General features: G+C 35.5%; 1 protein-coding gene across 2 annotated transcripts in view; it reads left to right on the forward strand.

Moving 5' to 3' along the window:
- NEGR1 (neuronal growth regulator 1) overlaps positions 1-22,535 on the forward strand; it is an 892,406-nt gene that overhangs the window by 846,850 nt on the left and 23,021 nt on the right. The window lies entirely within an intron of this gene.

A 22,535-nucleotide genomic window follows, 5' to 3' on the forward strand; every position in this document is an offset into this window, starting at 1 on the left:
GCCTTCTCATGTCACTAAAAATAAAATTTTACTTCATTACTGTTGTCTATAAGACTCTGAATGATCCAATCACTCATCATCCAGCCTCACTAGATACATTCTTGATCGTCATAGTTCACCAAGTTCTTTTGTGGTCTAGGTTCAGAAATGACAGATTGCCATTTCTATGTCATGGCATTTGGCAAAGCAAATCTCATGGCTAATTCAAAGTCATGAGGCAGGGAAATACATATTGCCCACAGTGGGAGGACCCTGAAAAAGTATATGGCGAAGGGTGTGGAAGAAGGAACGGCTAAAGGATTGGGGCCAATAACCACCTACCACACCAGATTATGTGCAAATTCATTTCTGTTCCAGCCACACTAATTTCACATTAGTTGATAACTTTACTTTGGAGTGATTGTTGACCACCCACACATTGTTTATGTGATTCACCACATGGCCATGCATTATGCCTGGGAGAAGTGCATTTTGGCCTCATTTGTACTGATAATTGTTTTGGACGTATGTCTCCCTATTCAGTTGGACGTGTCTTGAAATACATCTGTCATTTATAACTACCAAAAGCCTCACCTACATATCTACACAGTGTGAGCACCCTATAAATGCTATCTTTTAATGGATTGCTTTATACTGTTTTGATCTGTGAGTGACCAATACATTTTCATGGGTCTGATCATTTGGAAACATTAATATTCAAAATCTTTCTAAGCTACTCACCTGCATCAGTTAAGATGATTGAGATTGTAGGACTGATATAAAACCAGACACACAAGACTTTGTTCTTTCATTTCTATAAATATGACAATTTTAATTTCGATGACAGAAATAAACACCTAAGGCAGTGTCTCTCAAACTTTAATGTGCATTTGGTTCACTTGGGGCATCTTGGTAAAATGCAAATTTTGCCTCAGGAGCCTGGAGTGAGACCTAAGGGTAGGCCTTTCTAACAAGGTCCCAGCTGAGGTTGATGCTGTTGATGCCTGTACCAGATTGAATGGCAAATGTCTAAAGGAGTCAGCAGTATCCTTTCCTGAATAGAATCCTTATCCATAAGTGATATAATAACTGCATTTAAGAAAAGTAACAAGAAGTGACCTTAAAATGTTGATTATTATAACATTTTGTTGATATATCATGGGCCAGTTTTATGTGCTGAAAATTAGTAGAATTTATATTTTGGAAATAGATCTCTAATCCAAATAAAACCATATTCATCAAATAGCAATTACTTTATTGCTCTATTGCAGGTTCTGGTTGTTGACAATGAATGCAGATTATACCTGGATGAGTAAATTGAATCAATGCTCATGAGAATTGATAGAATTTACTGATAATTCAGTATTTCTCACATCACAGTAAATCATCAGTTTTGGTGTTCAATACTAACATAATGTACTGATTTACTTAGAGAATAAAATACAATATATTTTGAGTGAAGATACTTATTCTTTTATTCATTTGGAAATATTTAATACATACTAGGATATCAAATGGTGGTAGTTGAGGATAAAACAATGATGATGATATGTGACACCTATTCTCAATGGGTTCATAAGCCAGAGAACAAAAATGGGTAATGAAATAACAATACAATAAAACAATAAAATAATGCGGGAAGTACTGTCTTCCTTAAGAAATGAACAGAAGTGCTAAGGAAGTCTGTGAAAGGAAAAATTACATGAGACTGAAGAAAAACAAGAACAGACCAAAATTTATGTATATGTATATATGAGAGAAACAAAAGCCTGTATGTGTATATATATCTAGATAGATATCTAGATATAAATATAGGCATATGTGGAAAAAGAGAGAAGAGAGACCAGTAGAATGATTAAAATAAGAAAACAAGAATCCCTCAGCCAGAGTCCCATCTAGAACCTTTAATAAAGCATGGTAAGGTAAGCATATGGAATCAGTTTTAACGAGAAGTATTTTCTATCTTCTATGTATTTTAAAATTTGTGCCAGACACAGTGCCTCATGCCTGTAATCTCAGCACTTCGGGAGGCCATAGCAGGTAGATTGCTGGAGGCCAGGAGGTCAAGACCAGCCTAGGCAACATGGTGAAACTCTGTCTCTACAGAAAATACAAAAATTAGCGGAGTTTAGTGGCATGTGCCTGTAGTGCTAGCTACTCCGGAGGCTAGGGTAGGAGGACTGCTTGATCCCAAGAGGCAGAGGTTGCAGTCAGCCAAAATCACACCACTGCACTGCAACCTGAGTGAGAGAGTCAGATCCTGTCTCAAAAACAAAAACAAACAAACACAAAGGTTATTGAAGGAAAGGAAATACAGTGAAATTTCATTTGAGTTCTAGTATCACCTTCCACTTTTGCTCCTACTTGAATATTTACTTTTCCCGCCACCTGTCTCAGTTTTGGGATTTGTAGATGAGTTGGTCTTTAATATACAGAGCTCTATTCAGAATCTATTACACCCCTCCCTATACACTGTGTGGAAAACACAATTATTTGGAGTAGTCTCGAGAAGAATAAAAATAGTGATAGAAAGTGGAATCAGGAGCGAAGATTAGAGAAAAAAGGATTGGGGAATTTACTCACCAAGAAAAGATCACGGGGGAGCTTTGGTTTTATTTTGAATTTTGGACTGGAAATAGTGAACAGTTATTTGCTGATCAGAATAGTGCAAAAAGAATATGCTTCAGTGAGACACTTAAGTAAGCACCTGTCCACATTTGCCTCTGGCCAGTATAGCTTGCTCCTCCTGTGAGTGTACCAAGAGCAGGGCAAGTTTCCACCACTCAGTCACTGGCCAGTGAGACTTGCCAGCCTTCTAGACCAGCATATTCAGGTTCTGGCCATAATAGGATCAAATGGGGCCAGGTGCTCTCTCTCAAGAATGTCTGGCCCCATCTCACTTTTGATAGTCTGTGTAAAATTTCTAGGTTTCTTTGATAACCAAAATTGTGAGCTTGGATAAAGACCAGTTCATCACAGCACAACTAAGGTTACTAAGGCCATTTTCCCTGTTTGGTGCTCTAAACAAATTCAAAATGCTATTACGCCTAAGTGCTTTTTCGACCTAAAAAATGCCCCTCAAACAAACAAACAAAATCCTAAAACACCTAAAACCTCTCTTTATTGCCTTGAAAGTGGTTCTTCATTCTTCTTTTCAGTGGGATGAAAAGGCAATTATGTTTGTATAGAGAGCTTATTATTATGCAAAGTAACTTTCAGCACCACACACAAAAAAGAAGATTCTGGGATTCATCACATTTGAAGTGTCATTATAATTTGATAGAATTGCATTACAATAAGGAAAGATTCTAGGAGTAGGTATGTAAGTACCAATGTACTTTTTCACAAGAAACATAAGGTCCATTAATTCTTGGTGCCAAACTTAAGCATAGTCAGCCCCAGATATCAGAACACCTGTTATTTTTTCATTTGTACACCACCAACCTCAGCAATCTTTGACTAAGGGCTTATAAAGAATATATATATATATATATATATGTATGTATGTATATATATATATACACATACATCCTCAAAGCCATCCAAACAGTTTACATGAATTGATCTGTTACTATTAAAACTCTCAACAAGCATTGTAATTTGGCAGGTAACTGGTTTAAACCATAGAGCAGCAGCTGTAGCTAACAGAAACATGCAAGAACAATGTCTAGCAAACCATGCAGCCCCTGTGAGAAAATATCTCTAGAAGATACTGCTAATAATAAGAATTCTTGAGAGGCCACTAAAAGGCAATGTTGCTTCATGAAGTGCATATTTAATACAGCTCTCCTTCCTTTGGCTTGAAAAGAATCATACTTCTCTTTCTCAATGTCTGACCTGGGAGGGATCTCCTTGCCTGAAATATAGCATGAGCACTGCTGACACTTCAAACAAATTTTCTAAATGTGTCTTAGACAAATACAAATTAAGGCATTTAATGTTCATGGTGAAGTCAATTAATGATACCCTTTCTTCCTTCCAAAGATCTCATGCTTAACCTGACCTCTTCCGCACTCACATTTTTCCAAGTAAAGAATATAAATACATAGATGAACAAAACATTTCTAAATGCAAAGTAGAACATTTGTAAATATTTTCATAAGAAATTTAGCATAGAAGCACCTGAATTTCTTGACTTGCTGGTATGTTAGCTTTTTCTTAGCACCATTAATTTACAATGTGACCATTACTTACTATAGGTAAGACTTCATCCATTAGTTTTATAATCATTATTTGAATAATAGCTGTATTGAGTTATAATTTACATGTGATACAATTTACCCATTGAAAATAGGCAAGTCAATGGTTTCTAGTAAATTTATAGAGTTGTGCAACCATCACCACATCAATTTTAGAACATATTACCTATAAAAGAAACATTTTACCTTTTAGCTATCACTCCCTAAAAACCTGTCGTCCCATGTATTCCTAAGCAACTACTAATCTTTCTGTCTCTATATTGTTGCCTATTCTGGATATTTCTTTTTTTTTTTTTTTTTTTTTTTTTAGACGGAGTCTCACTCTGTCACCCAGGCTGGAGTGCGGTAGTGCAATCTCGGCTCACTGAAAGCTCTGCCTCCTGGATTCACACCATCCTCCTGCCTCAGCCTCCCGAGTAGCTGGGACTACAGGTGCCTGCCACCCCAGCCAGCTATTTGTTTTTTTTTTTTTTTTTTGTATTTTTAGTAGAGATGGGGTTTCACCGTGTTAGCCAGGGTGACGTCGATCTCCTGGCCTCGTGATCCACTCGCCTCGGCCTCCCAAAGTGCTGGGATTACAGGCGTGAGCCACCGTGCCTGGCCATTATTCTGGATATTTCATATAAATGAAATCATTAGGTTTTATAATTATTTTTACTAATTAACTAAATTCAAGTAAATATATTTCATACTCTTAAAAATTATTCTTTTTTCTGAGCCAGGTGTTATGTGCCTGTAGTGTTTATAGGGTTATGATTATAGCTTACATTTAAAGCTCTATGAATGCATAGGTAAGAATACACATTGGTCCTTGAACAACATGAAGAGGCCCCAAGCCCCTAGGCAGGTGAAAATCTCCCCAAAAACTTAACTAATAGCTTACTATTGGCTAGAAGCCTTACTGATGACATAAACAGTTGATTAACACATATTTTATGTATGTATTATATACTGTATTCATCCAATAAACTAGAGAAAATAAAATGCTATTTTAAAATCATAAGAATGATAAAGTATAGTTACTATTAGTGGAAGTGGATCATCATAAAGGTCTTCATTCTCATCATCTTCACATTGAATAGGCTTAGGAGGGAAAATAAGTTGGTCTTTATGCCTCAGGGGTGGCAGAGGCAGAAGAGGTGGAGGAGGAGACAGACGAGAAGGCAGAGAGGTAGACACTTGATGTAACTTACAGAAATACAACATAATTTCTGTCTGAGTTTTTTGCTTTCATTTCTCTAAAAATATTTCCATATGGTACAAATGCTTTCTTCTCCATTTGCTTTAGTTTCAGTGATTGTGTCACAGAAGGGTTAATATTATAAAAACAAACAAACAAGCAAAAATCAAAACAGTCTTAAATAATCAAAATCCTTCTGGCAGATTGTCTAGTGTCAGTTTGTTTTCTGGCACTGATTCATCTGCATCTTCTTCCTCATTGTCTGGCACTGGTTCAGAAGCACCCATCTCCATCAAGTCATCTTCTGCTAATTCTGCTAATTCTTCTGGTGTGGTATCTATTTGTTCTTAAATTTCTCCAAGATCTTTGTCTTGAAACCCTTCATACCCCTACCTTTTTTTTTTTTTTTTTTGCCATATTCACAGTCTCTCATTATTTCCTTGATTGTCGCTGTTTTAAGTCCTGTGAATTCATGTACAACATCTAGACACTGTTTCCTCCAGCAGGAATTTATTGTTTCTCACTTGATGACTTTCACAGCTTTTTCTACAACAATGATAGCATCTTCAGTGGTGAAATCCTTCTAGATTTTGTTGACATTCTTTGTGTTGGAGTTCTTTTCCATAGCATTGGCAATCCTTTGCATAGAGTACTCTGTGTAATGAGTTTTAAAGGTCCTCATGACCCACCACACATGCAGAGACTGAGTTAGAAACGTGTTGAGGAGGAAGCAGACCACTTTGATGCCTTCCATGTTTAACTCATGGAGTTCTGGGTATTGCCCAACATCAAAAGAATTTTAAAAAGTAGTCCCTTATGGGCAAGGTACTTCCTGACTTCAGGGACAAAACATTGATGCACCTCTTCCAGGAAAAGTGTTCTCATTGTCCAGGCCTTCTTTTTGTGCAATCAAAAAATGGGCAGTAGCTGCATTTTTTTTCCCTTCAAGGCTCAGGGGTTGGCAGCTTTATACATAAGAGCAGTTCTGATCACGAGCCCAACTACATTCGTTCAAAATAGGGAGTTAGCCTATCCTTTCCTGCTTTAAATCCTGCTGCTCAATTCTCTTTCTTACTAATAAATGTCTCTGTGACTTTTGTTTTCAGAATATGGCACTTTTGTGCTCATTAAACACCTGTACAGACAGATATCCTTTCTCCTTAATGATTTCCTTAATGGCATCTGAGAATTTTTCTGCTACCTCTTGCTTTGCAGAACCTGTTTCTCTCTTTACCTTGGCATTTTTTTATGCCAACTCTCTTTCTAAAGTTATCAAACCATCCTTTGCTGGTATTAAGTTCTCTAGGTTTAGATCCTTCACCTTCCTTTTGCCAATTGTTGTGTAATAACTTCAATTCTTCTCTAATCATATTAGAGACTAAAGATGTGACTCTCTTATAGAAGTCCTGCACCCATATAAAAACTGCATTTTCAATATGACATAAAAAGGTATTTTGCAAAAAGTACAATGTTTTTGCCCCTGCTGATGTAGATATAATAATGGTTTTAATAATTCCCTCTTGTCTTTTTAACTATAGTAACAAAAAATCCTTACACTGAATTGTTTGTCTCGAAGTGGCAGTCAACCACAGTTGCCGTACAAGCTACAGTACATATCAAGCAATTCGACTTTGTCTTATAATGTCATGACTTCTGTTTACTTCTTGGAAGCACTTCTAGCATCACTATGGCACTTCTTGTGACTCCAATGGTGTTATTCAAAGCTTATGATATTGCACTAAACATGGTTAAAAATAAACACAAGAACCTCGAGAAATCACTTTTTACTGCAATGCACAATTTATTGCAGAGATGAATTTCTCCCACAAAGATGATTGCTACCACACAGTGTATTAAGCAGATGCTTATCACTTAAGCTCACCACAATAGCAACAGGAAGTGGCTACAAAATTGTTACAGTACAATAATATGTACCACAGTTAATTTTATGTAGTTATCATTTAATACTGCATCTTTACATTTATTTATTTTCCCTGGACTGTGAGTAGCACTATGTACAGTCTGCATAATTTTAAGTTTTTATAATAGATTTGTCTATATTTTATAGTAGTAAATGACAAAATAGACTAGTATCTTCATATATTATGTGCATTCATGGCATACTTTTTTCTTAATTTGGTTGATATTTCTAAGCTACACAGTTTGTCTGCCAGTTTTTTTTAAACTGTTGCAAATCTCCAAAAAGTTTCTCAATATATTTATTGAAAAAAATATCTATTTGTAGGTGGACCCACATAATTCTAATGAGTATTGTTCAAGGGTTAACTGCATATAAACACAATTTGACCAGTCATTGAAACAAAGCTTGTTTCTAACTTATTAGCTTATTACTGATTTCACAACCTCAATACGACTTCAAGTATTAATATGTAGAAGTATATTTTGGTAAAACATATTCCCAATTGTTTCTGTTTGTTTATGAAATTATTTTGAAACATAGAGAAATACCAGTTTACTACCAGTAACAATAAATTTTGAAGCTTATAGAGAAAGATAATCTCTCTCTCTCACACACACACTGTATGATATGGTTTGGCTCTGTGTCCCCACCCAAATCTCATCTTGAATTGTACTCCCATAATTCCCACATGTTGTGGGACCTGGTGGGAGATAATTTGAATCATAAGGACTGTTTTTCTCATACTGTTCTCGTGGTAGTAATTAAGTCTCAGAAGATCTGTTGGTCTTATCAGGGTTTCTGCTTTTGCATCTTCCTCATTTTCTCTTGCCGCTGCCATGTAAGAAGTGCCTTTCACCTCCTTTCATGATTCCAAGGCCTCCCCAGTCATGTGGAACTGTAAGTCCAGTTAAACCTCTTTTTCTTCCCAGTCTCAGGTATGTCTTTATCAGCAGCATAAAAATGAACTAATACACTGTGCTTCAGGAATCATATTTCTTTATTGCCTGGGGATATTTTGGGGCAGCGTGAAGCACAGGGACTGGTGTCCACTTTGAAGATTCCTTAAAAACAGTGCCCTAATGGGTAACTATGTGAGATTATAGATATGTTAATTTTTTTGACTACAGTAACCATTTCACTATTATCTTAGTTCATTCATGTAGCTCTAATAAAATACTTGAGACTGAACAATTTATAAATGAGAGAAATCTATTTCTTCCAGTTCTCGAGGCTGGGAAGTCCAAGATGAAGGCATTATCATTTTGTTTCTAGTGAGTACCTCCTTGCTGTATCCTCACACGGCAGAAGGCAGAAGGGCAAAAGGGAAGACCTGCCACTCAAGAACTTTTGCAAGTCATTAATCTCTTTACTAGAATTCCATCTCATAATTACAGATTCTAAAATGTTCCACCTCTTAATATTGTTGCATTGGAGACAAAGTTTTATGGGAGGCAAGGCTCTTGACCCCCCAAAGTTTCAATGATAAATCAACTCATAATAAGACAGATTATTAAGAGAAAAGACATACAAATCTATTAAGCCATGTTCATGGGGAGAATCACAGAGGATTCTTCCAACAACATCCAGGAGCTTATATATCTGCTTAAGAATGGGGGCTTGGATCCTGGTAAAACAGGTTATAAGGTGGGGGAGAAGAATAATTATATTGAGTGGCAATAACTGATTGCCTGGATGAATTATTGGATCAAGGAACAGAAATTGACTTGTAAATAGTTATCTTTGGAATTAAAATGATCCTTCAAGTCAGTCTTTATCTTAAAAAAGGGTATATTTTTTAGCCTTTGTTCCTTTAATATATAATGAAATAACAGGGAGGGGAAGAGGAACAATTGTTCTCTTTGGTGCCTCAGTCTCATCTTTACATAGATAAGCGAAAAGTCCCTTCTAGAGCTTACTGACCTCTCAGAGTTTTTAAATCAAAATACTCATGATTACAGTGAGCCAGATTTTGGTGTAAAACTTCCTGCACTCCTTCAGTTGTAACATGAGTTTTGGAGGGAACACAAACACTGAAACCATAGCAAAAACTATGTATAAGTATACCAAAGCATTACATTTTGTGCCTTAAATTTGTACAATACAATAATTTCTTTTAAAAAAGAGCAACTGCTAATACACATGCACTATTATCTCTTTGTTAGAACCATTGCTATGGGTTCTTGTCTCTTTTGCTTCCCATCTTCCTTTAACTTAATCTATTCTCTGCCACAAACAGTCTGAATGTATATTTAGAACATGGCACTCCTCTGCTCAAAACCACTCAATAGAATCCCATCTCATTAAAAATAAAATCCATAGTTCTCTCTGGGGCCTATATGATGTTGTCCCTTGATCTACGACATCATCTCTTACAATCACTTTCTCAGTGGACTCTCCTACTCTTCTCCAGCCACTCTGGTTTTGTTGTTGCTTTTGAACACCCCAAGCATGCTCCTACCTCAGGGCCTTAGAACTAACCAGCTCTCTGCCTACCACAATTTCACAGTTTCCTCTAATTATTTTCATAGCTCATCTCATTACTTTATTTAAATCTCTATGCAAAGAATTACTTTATTTAAATCTCTAGGCAAAAGTCTCTAAATTTATTTTCATACATAAAAGAATACCCTACCCTCCCATTCACTTTCTATTCCCTTATTCTGTCTTTTTAGAATGTATAACTACTTGATGTTTTATTTGTTCATTTGTTTGCCCCAAACTTAAATTCCATGATAGTAAGAAATTTGTTTGTTCATTGCTATATCCCTAGTGCCTAGGAAGTACCTGGGTTATTACTCAGTATACATTATATTTAATAAACATCTATTGAACGAACAAATGAATGAATGAATGAATGAATGAATGAATGAACAGATGGATGGATGGATGGATGATTGGATAAATAAATAAATAAATAAGTATTGATCCTCTTTCCTTCAGATAAATAAATCCAAATTAGAAGTGTGGAATTTCTATAGACTTACTTTTTCTGAGTTCAATTCAAAATACTCACTCTGTTTTTAGGGCTTACAGATGAGCTTTAGCCTGAGTAGACATCTTTCATCTCTTTTCTTCTTCCATTATTGTACACTGTGTTAGAAAAACTGGGAGCTATAGCCGTTTTTTACTTTATTCAAACTGTCCTTTTTTGTATATTATAGTGTTAAATAAACTGAATTTATGATTTATATCTTCATGGTATTTCCAGATACATTTTTACTTGCTTTTCAATCAGTATTTGTGGGATTTGAATATATCTAAGCAATGCCAGGGAATACATATTTATTGCCTGATCATAAAGAAAAAGTTCTTTCTTTAATTCTTATATGGAGAGTCACAACTATTAAAAAAAAAAGCTATAAGACATACCACTTCAGAAAATTTAGCAAAATGTGAATTATACACTTTCTGTACTGCCAAGCTAAAATGTGGATGTCTTATAGACAACTCTATGCTGTAAGAATGTTGGAAAGTCTGGATAATCTAAGGGTTTTGAGTGAAAATACAGTATGACTGCTTTAACTAATTCAGTACCATTAAAAAATCAAAACCGTGAATTTTAATTTTACATAAAAACAAGAGAGAAAAAGGCACATTACATATTGCAGTCACCTAGTTGAGCCCCAAGCAAAAGAACAGAGAATTGCAGAGGAAGGATATGTTAGAGCAATACCCAGCAGAGGCCAGGTCACACTGAGGTTTACAGAGGCAATACAGAGAAAGGAGCTGAGCTCTCAATGAGACCATAGAGCCAAGAGCAGAAAGGAAAAGTGTCTTTGAGCCTGGATCCAGGAGCTATAATGGCTATAGTTTGCCAGACGGTGCCAAACAGAAACAAAAATTCAAAGATGAGTTGCCCAATTGTTCTAAGAAGATGCTCTCGTCTTCCATACTGCACTACCAGGGACTCTGCAGTGGGAGGGAAGGTTGGTACTTTTCAATTATATAACATTTATTTTTGCCTCTGCTTATCTGCCCTAGGAGGCAATTACCTTTCTGAGAAGAGAGGCAGGGGCTGGCAAAAGGCCTTGAACATAGTAGGCAGTCAACACATGTGTTGAATAATAAGTGTCAATTATCCTCCTTCCTCTCACCCTGCAGTGAATCCTTCATAAATAAGTATGGGTAATCCACAACGTGTATTTTTACTTTAAAACAAATACATCTCTTAAATATTTCTCTTACAGAGGCACTTTGAACTGAAAGCAAACACAAAGTTTCCATATGAATACTATTTTGAGAAAATGTTAAGTATCACAAAACAGCGATTTCTAAAAGTTGAAGGGCCTTGTTAACCGTTACCACAGTATGTCATCCCTACCCAATGTTTTAATTGCCACTATTTGACTGCAGAACAATGAGGTATGGATGGATCTAGGACTGGCTGGAGAGGTCCCAGGGTGAGAACAAAATGGAATGCACTGTGCACTGGACCTAACAGATGGAGAAAGCCTCTGATGGATGACTCTCTGGAAGCATCAGAGACCACTGGCTCTGGGTGACTTGGCTCAGGCTATTAGCAAAAAAGAAGTTTGATTCAAGCCAGTCTTTTATCGATAAGGATTTTACTGTGCAACCCCCACCAAGCATTGAATTCGAAATGAAATGTAATTTAGACTTCGCTTAATTTTTCGGACTTTTTTTTTGTTTTAATTTTACCTTTTGTAAAAATAACAAAAACTGCTGATGGTACACAGAGATTTGTATTCCTGACATGTAAAATAATCCATTTAAATACTATGTGCTAGTTCCTTCTTTAGAAATAAGTTTTTCAGGAATTTAAGTTCATTGAGGGTAAATATAGGTATGTTTGCCAGTACCACCAGCAGTTCTAGTCAATGTGGTTTATGAAAAAAAAAAAATTTAATAAGAACTCTAAAATTATCCCGATGTAACCTTTCAATCAAAGAACTAAAAAATTATGTATTGATCATACCAGGGTTTCTTCTAACTTCATACTGGATTGTTTGTGAAAGAAAAGTCTTTAAAAAAGCTACCTGTAGGTGATGAAGATTTTTAAAATATTCTTTTCTTCCTTTTTATTAGAGAAAATCCAAAGGGAGTTTTAAAATTTGTTTCTTTGTGTATTTTTTTAATGGTGGATCTTATTCTAACAATTTTTAAACCTTTACATGTGTTGCTTATCTCTGAGGGGCAGCATTGCAAAGTACCTAAGAACAAAGATTTTAAAATCGCATTGACTGGGTTAAATCTAGGCTCCAACATTTATGTGTCTCAGTTTTCTCCATTTATACAGTGGAGAAAATAATATGGGCTGTTGTGAGTAAATAAATTTATGTAATAAATTTATATATGCAAAGTTTTTAAAACAGACTTAAACACGGCAGGTCTAAGAATATACGAATCAGCTATTCTGATTATTTTGTTCTAGATTTCAGAGGTCCTGAAATATGAAATTATTCATTATCTTTCAGCCACGCATTTTGCTGACAGCACATTGATATCATGTCCCTAGCATTTGAATTTATTGGAGTTTATACTCAGTGCCTTAACACAGCAGTTTTATAGATAAATGAATATGAGTTTTTGTTTGTGTGAAACATTGATTTGAACACTATTATTACACAGGTACTATTTAGAATGAGACTTAACACAGACTGCCTTTATAGCAGGTGTGAAATCTTCAGCCCACAGGCCACATATGCACCTCAGCTTAATGTCATCTAGCCAGAAGGCAAGCACCCAGAGCTGGCATTGCCATTTGTACCTTCTGCTGTGAAAATACAAAAGGGCATTTGCAGTCTTTATTATCCTACAAACATGTAAACTGGGGCTGTTTCCCATCCACCTCACTTTCTGCCATAATTAGAATTCTCAGTCTTCCTCTGCCCTTTCAGTAAGTGTCTTTGTGTGCCTCTAAATGTTGCTATGCATAAGGAGAGTGTGTGTGTGTTTGTGTGCGTGTGTGTGTGTGTTATCAGCCTCTCAGTGTGTCTTATATCCGGGTGCATAGCTCCCTTTGAGCACATCTCTCATTATTCTTCGTCCTACTGTATTTGTTGGTCATTCTCTTTGTATGGCTCATAGCATATGTAAGTTCAACATTCACTGCCTTTCTTTACTCTCATGTTATTGTCTCAGTCTATCACTTAAAATTCTAGAATACTAGAATTAAAATGGAATATTGTGCTATTTTACACTTGGCATAATTCCTTAATAAAGAACCAAAATTTATATTTTATTGATTACTGAATGTATTGAATAGCATTCTTACTTAACAAATATTTAACTACTTACTATAGGACAGGAACTAGAACAAAAGAGTTTGTTTTTCTTACTCTCATTTTTTAAAGGTGCAGAAAATACTATACATTTCTCTTAACTAAAACATAGCTAGTAATTTAAATATCTTTTAACTTGTCGATTTATTATTGGTTAACTCTTCCTAGGAAAACTAAAGGATTTCCTGCCTTGCTGTAATATATAAAGTAAGAAATTAGTTGTGAAAAGATGTATAATAAGATTAGATATTTATTTCCAAATAGATTGGAGTGTATTAATGCAGGTAAACGCAAATCCACAATAACAATGAATTTAACTTTGACATCAAAGGACTACTTCTTCAGAACACAGGAAGGATGAGGACAGTCTGTGCGTGCTATTGGCATGGCTATTGACTTAACATGCTGTGCAACCTGGATCACAGGTTTGTCTTCTAGCACACAGGCAGAGCATATTACAGTCTGGGTCATGTAGGAGATTTCTGTGTTTGAAAAGAAGAAAGTTTCTAAATTTTGGCTCAGAGAAATATCCAGCTACATATATGTGCCTTTATGCTTATGACATCGCCAAGGTGAGCATGCATACAGGTACTGACATTTTTAGGTGAGCTAACAAAGCAAACACCAGTTATTCAGGCAATGAGCCTAAAGAGACCTCAAGGACAGAAGGTAAGAACCAGTGAAAGCTAAAATATAGATGAAGAGGAACTTCAACATGGCTGCTGTGTGAGCTTCCTGCTCCCTTACTGGCATTTCTTTGATATGGGATTTTCAAAGCAGGTGCTATTCTTATTGCAATCACATTGTCACACTCCATTATGAGGAAGCAATTAAGCCCATAATAAGTGAAGAGGTGATGTTTTGTGTTTTTTTTAAATCTCACATAACCGTTGATTTGTTAGCTTTTGAAAACAGATAGGAATTTTTCAATTACACCCTGCAAAATACCTTTTCTCATTCTGAGTGTTTAAAGGCAAATGTATCTTGGATCCAGTGCTTTTGTGTTTACAAATCTGGATATGATTTAGTAAGCTTTAAAGAGATAGCAAGCACACAGTAAGGAAATCAGATTTACATAATTTTCTGCTTGCTTACAGAACACAGCGGTTGAGATTATCTTTTACATTTGGGAAGACTGTTTTAATATGATAAGATAAAATACCACCTACAGTACACTTGATCTTGCTAGTTTGACTTCTTAAAATAAATTACAGGCTGATTTGTCATCGTGACTTTTAACATAAATTGCTATATAATCTAAAGGAGCAATTCTAAAGGAGACTGTCTTTTTACCTCATCTACATAAAAAGATTTAGGTTATTTCTACATTTATTCTTTTCTCTGTGCAATTTATTTGCTGTAACTTTACATGGCAGGAACTACAAAAATCCACGTTTTGTTCACTTCATCCATTCTTCTATTCATGCATGATAAGTAGCAACTAGCAGCTTAAATGGAGAAATAGCACAAGTAAAATAAATACGTCCACTTTACTTTTTGTATGTAAAAAAGTGTTCTTTAAGGGGAGGTGTGTGCCTTTTTCTCCCATTGGAAACATAATTAAATTGCAACCTTGGAAAAATAAGATGAGCTAAGGCAGTAGTACTCATTATCTTTTACACTATGTATGTATGCATATATGTATGTAGGTAGTCTTGCAGTTTCAATAACTGCTATAAATAATGAGTGTCATAGTCCAAACGTCTTTTAGCTGTAGGAGTGTGATTGCTGGGAAAAGAGGAGGTAGTGCTAAACCAAAGGACCCAAGGGACCCTCTTATGTAATCATGAGCCTCAGGGGAATGTTTGGTGTTTTTTGTCCTGATTTTTGCTTTATGGATTGTGAGCATTAAGCTTGACTAAGCTTTCTGTCACTGTCTCTAAATTACATTTGTCCAAATTTGCCATGGTTCCTATTTTCTGTATCATCTGTATTTATTATTTGACCACAAAAGAGTTAGAAAATGAGCATGGTTATATGCTTTCCAGGATTAGTTATTCATGGAGAAGTGCTCCGACTCAGGTATTTTACATCAAAAAAGTGTGTGGAGGGGTGCACACAGGTCTTCTGGTCAAGCTTTCTTACTGTATTCTGTATAGAGATTACATATATGTATGTATTATCTTATTCAGGGCTCAGCATGAAATTGGAGTAATTCCGGATTTATAAGTGGATGATGATTATTTCCTTCCAACTCAGTGGAATAATAGTACTGACCCCCTGCCTGGAGTCTCTGATTGGAGCCTTTGTTTTTATTGTTTTTAATAGTTGGGGAAAGGTTTGTAGAAAACATGAGTAACACATATAGCATAGGATTATATAATGTCATCCATATAATGTCATCTCTGATGCTGCTTTCAGTTTGAACAAAAACTCAAAGATAGACAAGTTTAATGGGAGATTTATTTGGAATCATAAGAAAGATTCGGCCTTGCCTACCTCTTCCATGCTTTAAGCCTTCCTGCTCCAGGAAGAACTTCTCAGAATAGTCCAGCCCACTGTGAAATACTCTTCTTGAAGCTAAGAGCACGTATTATGTGTGCTGCTCAGTCATTTCATCTTGACGTGTCTTTTCTTTTTTTAATTTCTAACTTTTGTCTCTTTAACCCTTCCTGCCTTTCCACAGTTTATGTGACAAGCCCCAATATGAAACAGATTGTTAACTTGCATTTGCTTTCTATTGCTATGAAACAATTACCAGAAATCAAGTGGCTTAAAGCAACACAAATTTGCTTTCAGGTCTGTAAGTCTTGTGTAATATGGCTTAACCAAGTTTTCTGCATATGGTCTCACAAAGCTGAAACCAAGGTGTCAGCTCAGCTGGGTTCTTATCTGTAGGCTCTAGGGAAGAATTACTTTTGAGCTCATTTGTGTTTTCAGGATCCAGTTCCTTGTGGTGGAGGGACTGAGGTCCTCATTTTCTTGTTGGCTGTCAGCAGAAGACTGCTTTCTGCTTCTGAAAGTCACCTGCATTTCTTAACACATGGGGCCCTCTCAGTTTTGAAGCCAGCAACAAAAGGCCGATCCCCATCTGGGTTTTTAATCTCTGACTTTTGCCACCAGTGAAGAAAACTGCCTGCTTTTACAAGACCTCATGTAACTGGGGTAGGCCCACCCAGATCATCTCCAGATTTTAAGATCAACTAACGTGGAATTTTAATTACATCCACAAAATCTTTCACTACAGCACTTAGATTAGTGCTTGACTGAGTAACCAGGGGATGGGAATGTCTGGGGAGGAAAGACATCTTTAGAATTCTTCCTACCACACTGACCATGGTGCATTATCTCCTGTGACACTGAGGTAATTCTGTGCACAGGTAGATACTAAATTCATTTATTAAATGAATCCACAAACGTATGAACAAATGAGTAATAATTTTGTCAGTCAGATATATCATCATACAAATTACAAATAGATAAAACTGAGCCTGTAGGTGAAGATGATTTTATTTTACCCAAATGCATCCATTTTGGGTCATTATACTTAACCTTATGTCTATGATTGAATTAATTAATCATGGAGCGATTTACCATTCAATGGTGAGAATTTGTTTATCAAATGACAACAAATTTTAAAACGGTTTTTTTTTTTCATTAAAGTCCTAACTATTAGCATCTGAGAGTTATGCCTTAGTCTCAAAGTGCTTTTACAAACCGATGTGTACATTACAAAGCACAGGCACAAACATTATCTCCTCTAAGTAGTCTATAGTGTGACTATAGCCCCTATAGAAATTTGAGGCTCACAATGCTGCAGTATTTTGTTGAAGGTCTTAATTCTTTATACTCAAAATGTTCTAAATGCAAGTGATTTTGCAAAAAAAAAAAAAAAAAAGGGGGGGTGAGGTGGGTGAGGAGGAGTTGGTGATAATGATATAGTCAAAGAATTAAATGAAGAGATTAACATAAAAAAATTCTGGCCAATTCTTTATATGCCATGCCCAAATGCTTCATAATTATAATGTGATTGCTATCCCACCTTGTATCTAACAGTGGAATTATGTATCTTCAGGAATTGCAATGGTAAGTTATCTATGGCAAGTAGAAGAGACTAGTTTTTCCCACATTTTGTGAAATGCTGAAAAAGGACTTCTAATCTCTACCAGTGAAGTAATGAAAAGGTAATATCTTCAAATGAACAACATGCAACTACATTTGTCTCTAATTAGTATCTGTGAAATAATGACACTCATTTTTCTCTTCCACAAATTTGTAGGGTTTTTTAATGTTTTAAAAATAGCTTTTTAAAAAATTTCATTTTATTTTCTTGGGACAAAAAATTATTTCAAGAAATGCTCTATTGCCCAGGCTAGAGTGCAGTGGTACAATTAAAGCTCACAGCAGTCTTGACCTCCTGGGCTCAAGCAATCCTCTCACCTCAGCCTCCTAAGTAGCTACGGTGATAGGTATATGCCAACACATACCATTTTTTATTTTTTTTTATTTTTTGTAGAGATGGGATCTTGCTTTGTTGCCCAGGCTGATCTCGAACTCCTGGCCTCTAGGGGTCTTCCTGCACTGACCTCCCAAAGTGCTAGGATTACAGGTGTGAGTCACCGGGCCCAGCCAAAAATAGGTTTTTGAATCTGTACTTTTCGTAATTCAGTGATCAGGGAATCAAACTGTATTTACAGACTCAGGATACCTGTTTCATAACTTAAAAAACAAACTCAAATGCAATTCCGTTGCACAATAAGTATTTTAAGAAGGATGTTTATAGGATAATTGGAATTATCAGACTTGTATAATTTAGTAAACATACCTAGGAATAGAAAAAGGCTCAAAATGTCCAATATAAAGAGATGCATTTGCAGGGCTCCAAGATCAATATGTTTGTGTCTCCTATGCTACTTTCAGTCATAGGATTCCCTTGACCTCTTCTTCCAGCATTCTTCAAGTTTCAATATCCTTTCCAACAGTCACTTTGCCTCTTCTCAACCACTCCCTTCCACTTACAAAATCCTTTCTGTAATATTCCACATCTTATTTCATTTTACTTTCAGAAAACAATAAAAGAAGGCCTTTCTTCAGTTCTTTTCCTGTAGCCGCTAAGCCTAGATTAAATCCGAGGTAATTTTCACAGTCCTATGAGTGACTTTGAGCTTGACCTAGGCCCCTCTTTAGCTTTCGACTATGAGATTTCAGAGGAATTGTTGCTTGTTCCTTAAAGAATATAAATGACATTATGACTGTCTTAAATAAGGAAAACATTCACACAAAAACCATTATGACAAATTGAGGAATATTAAAGTAGTCAATTTGTGCATTTCATTGAACATTCTGAACCATACAAATTTGAATGCAGTTTTCAATATACAAACAAGCCAGTTCTGTAACAATAGACAGTGTCATTGTGTATCAGACATTATGCATAGTGCAGCTAGCTGCATCAAAGAGATGGGGGAACTGGGATTTGTTTTTAATGTTAAATTGAAATCCAGAAAAATTATTATTGTCATGCTGTAATAAACAGGAATGTGGCTTAATGAAAACCTTTATTTGTATTGGTGAGTTTTTTGTTCCTAATTCAGAAGTGGATAACGCTGTTCTTTATAAGCGGGTAGCTGCCACAATGCTTAAACTTTGCAAAATATCATCTTGTTCACATGTGAAGAATATCAGAAGAATAGTTTAAATAGTATAGATAAGATATAGTTTAATATAGGAGGAGATTCCAGGAAGCTTAGCAGGAACATTCACAGTGCTTATTATATCCTTCTTATATCCCTTTGTCTTAAAAAAAATGTGTAACAAGGAGATATTAACATTTAACATCTCTTCTCCCTTTGGTGAAGGGAGAAAATAATCATCTTGTCTTTTCTAATTTAAGGATTAAAAAATTACACCCAAGTGCAATTATGCATTATGTAGCCCAAACCTTTTTATAATGATATGTTTCTAAGAATACATCAAAATGTATGGTTGCTTTTTAATACTTGCTTTCTTTAAGTGTTACACATAAACTTGCAGAGAATTTTAGAATTTTTCTTGGCAATTAGAATGATGTTGAATGTTACTATTAATTGTGAATATAAGTAAAGAAGTTAGTGTGAAATGGAAAAATGTATGTTAGAATACATGTATTTAAATGTGGCTTTTTTATTTTATTAGCAGTTACTCCTAGATACTAGTGTGCTAGGAAGTACAGAAGTTACTCTGATAAAACCAAATTGACACATTTACTATTTTTAAACTATACCTTTGCTCTCTAGGAATATATGGTTCTCTTAATTTTTTTTTCCATTTTTCAAGTTTTTGAGCCCTGGCCTGAAGCTTGAATAATAAGCCAGAGCTGCTCCTTCACTGGAAAAAAATTAAAAGCAAAACCAACAACTAAATTTTATGCAGAGATATCTGAATGCTAATTTTCTGATTTCATGTGTACCTTTTAGCAACTGATGAATCAAGACACAGTCTAGTCATATAGCTGAATGTTGTAGATGCCTACTCTTTTGATTCTAGGCCAAGTTCTTCTTACAAAAATAAATTAGCCATTCATAACAGATTTCTAATATAATGTTATTAAAATATCACTAATATTGAATCAATACATATTTATTATGAGCTCCATATGCTTGAGGCGCTAAAAAAGTTCAAATTGAGCACATTATGAAAGATGTGAAGAAAGTATGTATTGACTATAGATCTTGGAAATTATTTCCAACATTTAATATTTCAAGAAATAATTATATCACTTCCAGCATGTATATAGAACACACTCATTTTGTATTTTATTGGTTGAAATGTCTAATTAAAGAGGGGTCTAGAGTTTGGATAATTTACTACACTATGGAATTATTTTGATCATATTATATTTAGAAACATTTTAAGATTCCTATTTGCTACTTTAATATTAATAAGCAATGAGCATTATAAAAGCATGAAGCAAAATACTAAATAAATTCATGTGAGCAGTGCAATATTCTGGAAAGGACATTAAACTTAAAATCTGGACACTTGCATTAATTCTCTGTGTAGCTCTTTCCTCTCCAGACTTGAGTGTCTTCTGGCTATAAAACGACATAAGCCTAGAATGTCTTTCTCTAAATAGATTCTGATTTAGTTATGCTTTGACAAAGGAGAATAGATTCTCTCAAAATTTCTTTTAACGCTGGAATTAAAATAACATGATTTTGTAAAAATCATTTCCTTTTTTCTGGTGTAGAATTTTTTTTTTTTTTTTTTTTTTTTGAGACGGAGTCTCGCTCTGTCGCCCAGGCTGGAGTGCGGTGGTGCGATCTCGACTCACTACAAGCTCCGCCTCCCGGGTTCACACCATTCTCCTGCCTCAGCCTCCGGAGTAACTGGGACTACCGGCGCCTGCCACCACGCCTGGCTAAGTTTTTGTAATTTTAGTAGAGGCGGGGTTTCACAGTGTTAGCCAGGATGGTCTCGATCTGCTGATCTCGTGATCCACCCGCCTTGGTCTCCCAAAGTGCTGGGGTTACAGGTGTGAGCCACTGCGCCCGGCCAAATGTTTTTTTTTTTTCTACTTGACTTCATAGTCCTAAAAGCTAAGAATTAGGTGTTGTTCATCTTTGTGTATGTATGAGTGCAATGCCTAACACATAGTAGGCACTCCATAGCACTTGTTGAATAAATAATGTGATTACTGGTGTAAAAATCAGTTACTCCTAAATTATAATTTCCTGACTTAGGTAAATCTCAAAGATCAATTTTCCAATCATATGTTTAAATGTATATATTAAGGTTAAGTATAATTGAAAGTACTGCTAAAGTAGAGGCATCTCTCAATAAAATAAAGGTGTTATGAAATAACAAAACTTGTCCTAATGTTTTGTGCCTGAAGGAACTATGAATATAAACTTAATGCTAATAAACTGAAACATGTATTAATGCAGGGAATACTATTTTTATTACAGTCAAAAATGATTTTAAACAGTAATGTAAGTGGCCAAATTTGCAATATCTATAAAAATAAGACAGAGGTAAGGTGTTTTGATGTAATGATTTTAAAAGTGCACGCCTCTCTCTCTTTTTTACTATCTCGACTAGTGTCTGAGTTCAGTACTGGCATCACTGTGCACATTTTTTTTTTCTTTTCATCCTTTTCTGGACTCTTCTTTGGACTAGAATTCCCCAATATCTGGTATCTGTGTGCCTGCCCCCAAAGTCCTTCCACAGCAGTTGAATTTCTCATTTTCCCATTTTACAAGTTGGATAATCTTAGGCAGCAATAGAGCCTTGAGGAAAGAACATTTCAAGGTTGTAGAGGAGAGGAGTATTTTATAGTTGAAATCATAATAAAAAATAAGAACTATGAGTGCCTTTAAATATTTAAGAAATACAAGAGGAGAAAAAACTTTCATTAAGCAGTATTGCTGGTATAGCAGAAACCAAAATGATGATAGTGTAAAACAGTGGGTGATATTCCTAGGATAAAATCTATGAGAAAAAAAAAAAAAACCATTTAATTAAGATTTTAAGACCTAGGTTTTGTTGTTGTTGTTGTTGTTGTTATTAAGAGTATGTGCCTGCTAACAGTATAATTAATGCAAACCTCATAAAAGTGACACTAACTGAGAGAATTATCAAGAGCCAAGAAGAATAGTGGCAAAGAGAATAGATAACGGTTTACTTTCAACAGATTTATTTATCCAAATTAATTTTCTGTGCACCTACTATGTGCAAAGCACCATGAAGCGTAGGGAGATATGAAGTTGCAGTAGACACAGTATTTACAATGTATTGTTTTCCTTTTCTTTATACAAGCTTATTGTCTTTCTCTGGATACCCCTAAAATGAGCAGTTTTCTTGTAGGTGATTATTTTGGGAAGGAATTTCAAAGAACACTGGTGGGTGATTGGAACAAATAAAATAGGGAGGAAGGGAAGAAGGGAAAGCCAGTCCAAGAATACACTATTGAACTGATACTAGCTGTGCATAACTGGACTCCATCCTACTAGGGACCCTCTGAGGAGTCCTGTAGAATATACTTTAGAATTGTTTGCCCTGCACACAACCAGTTGTCATAGCAACAGCTAAAGTAG

This window comes from Macaca fascicularis, chromosome 1 (assembly GCF_037993035.2).
Source record: "Macaca fascicularis isolate 582-1 chromosome 1, T2T-MFA8v1.1".
In the NCBI taxonomy this organism is placed as follows: Eukaryota; Metazoa; Chordata; class Mammalia; order Primates; family Cercopithecidae; genus Macaca; species Macaca fascicularis.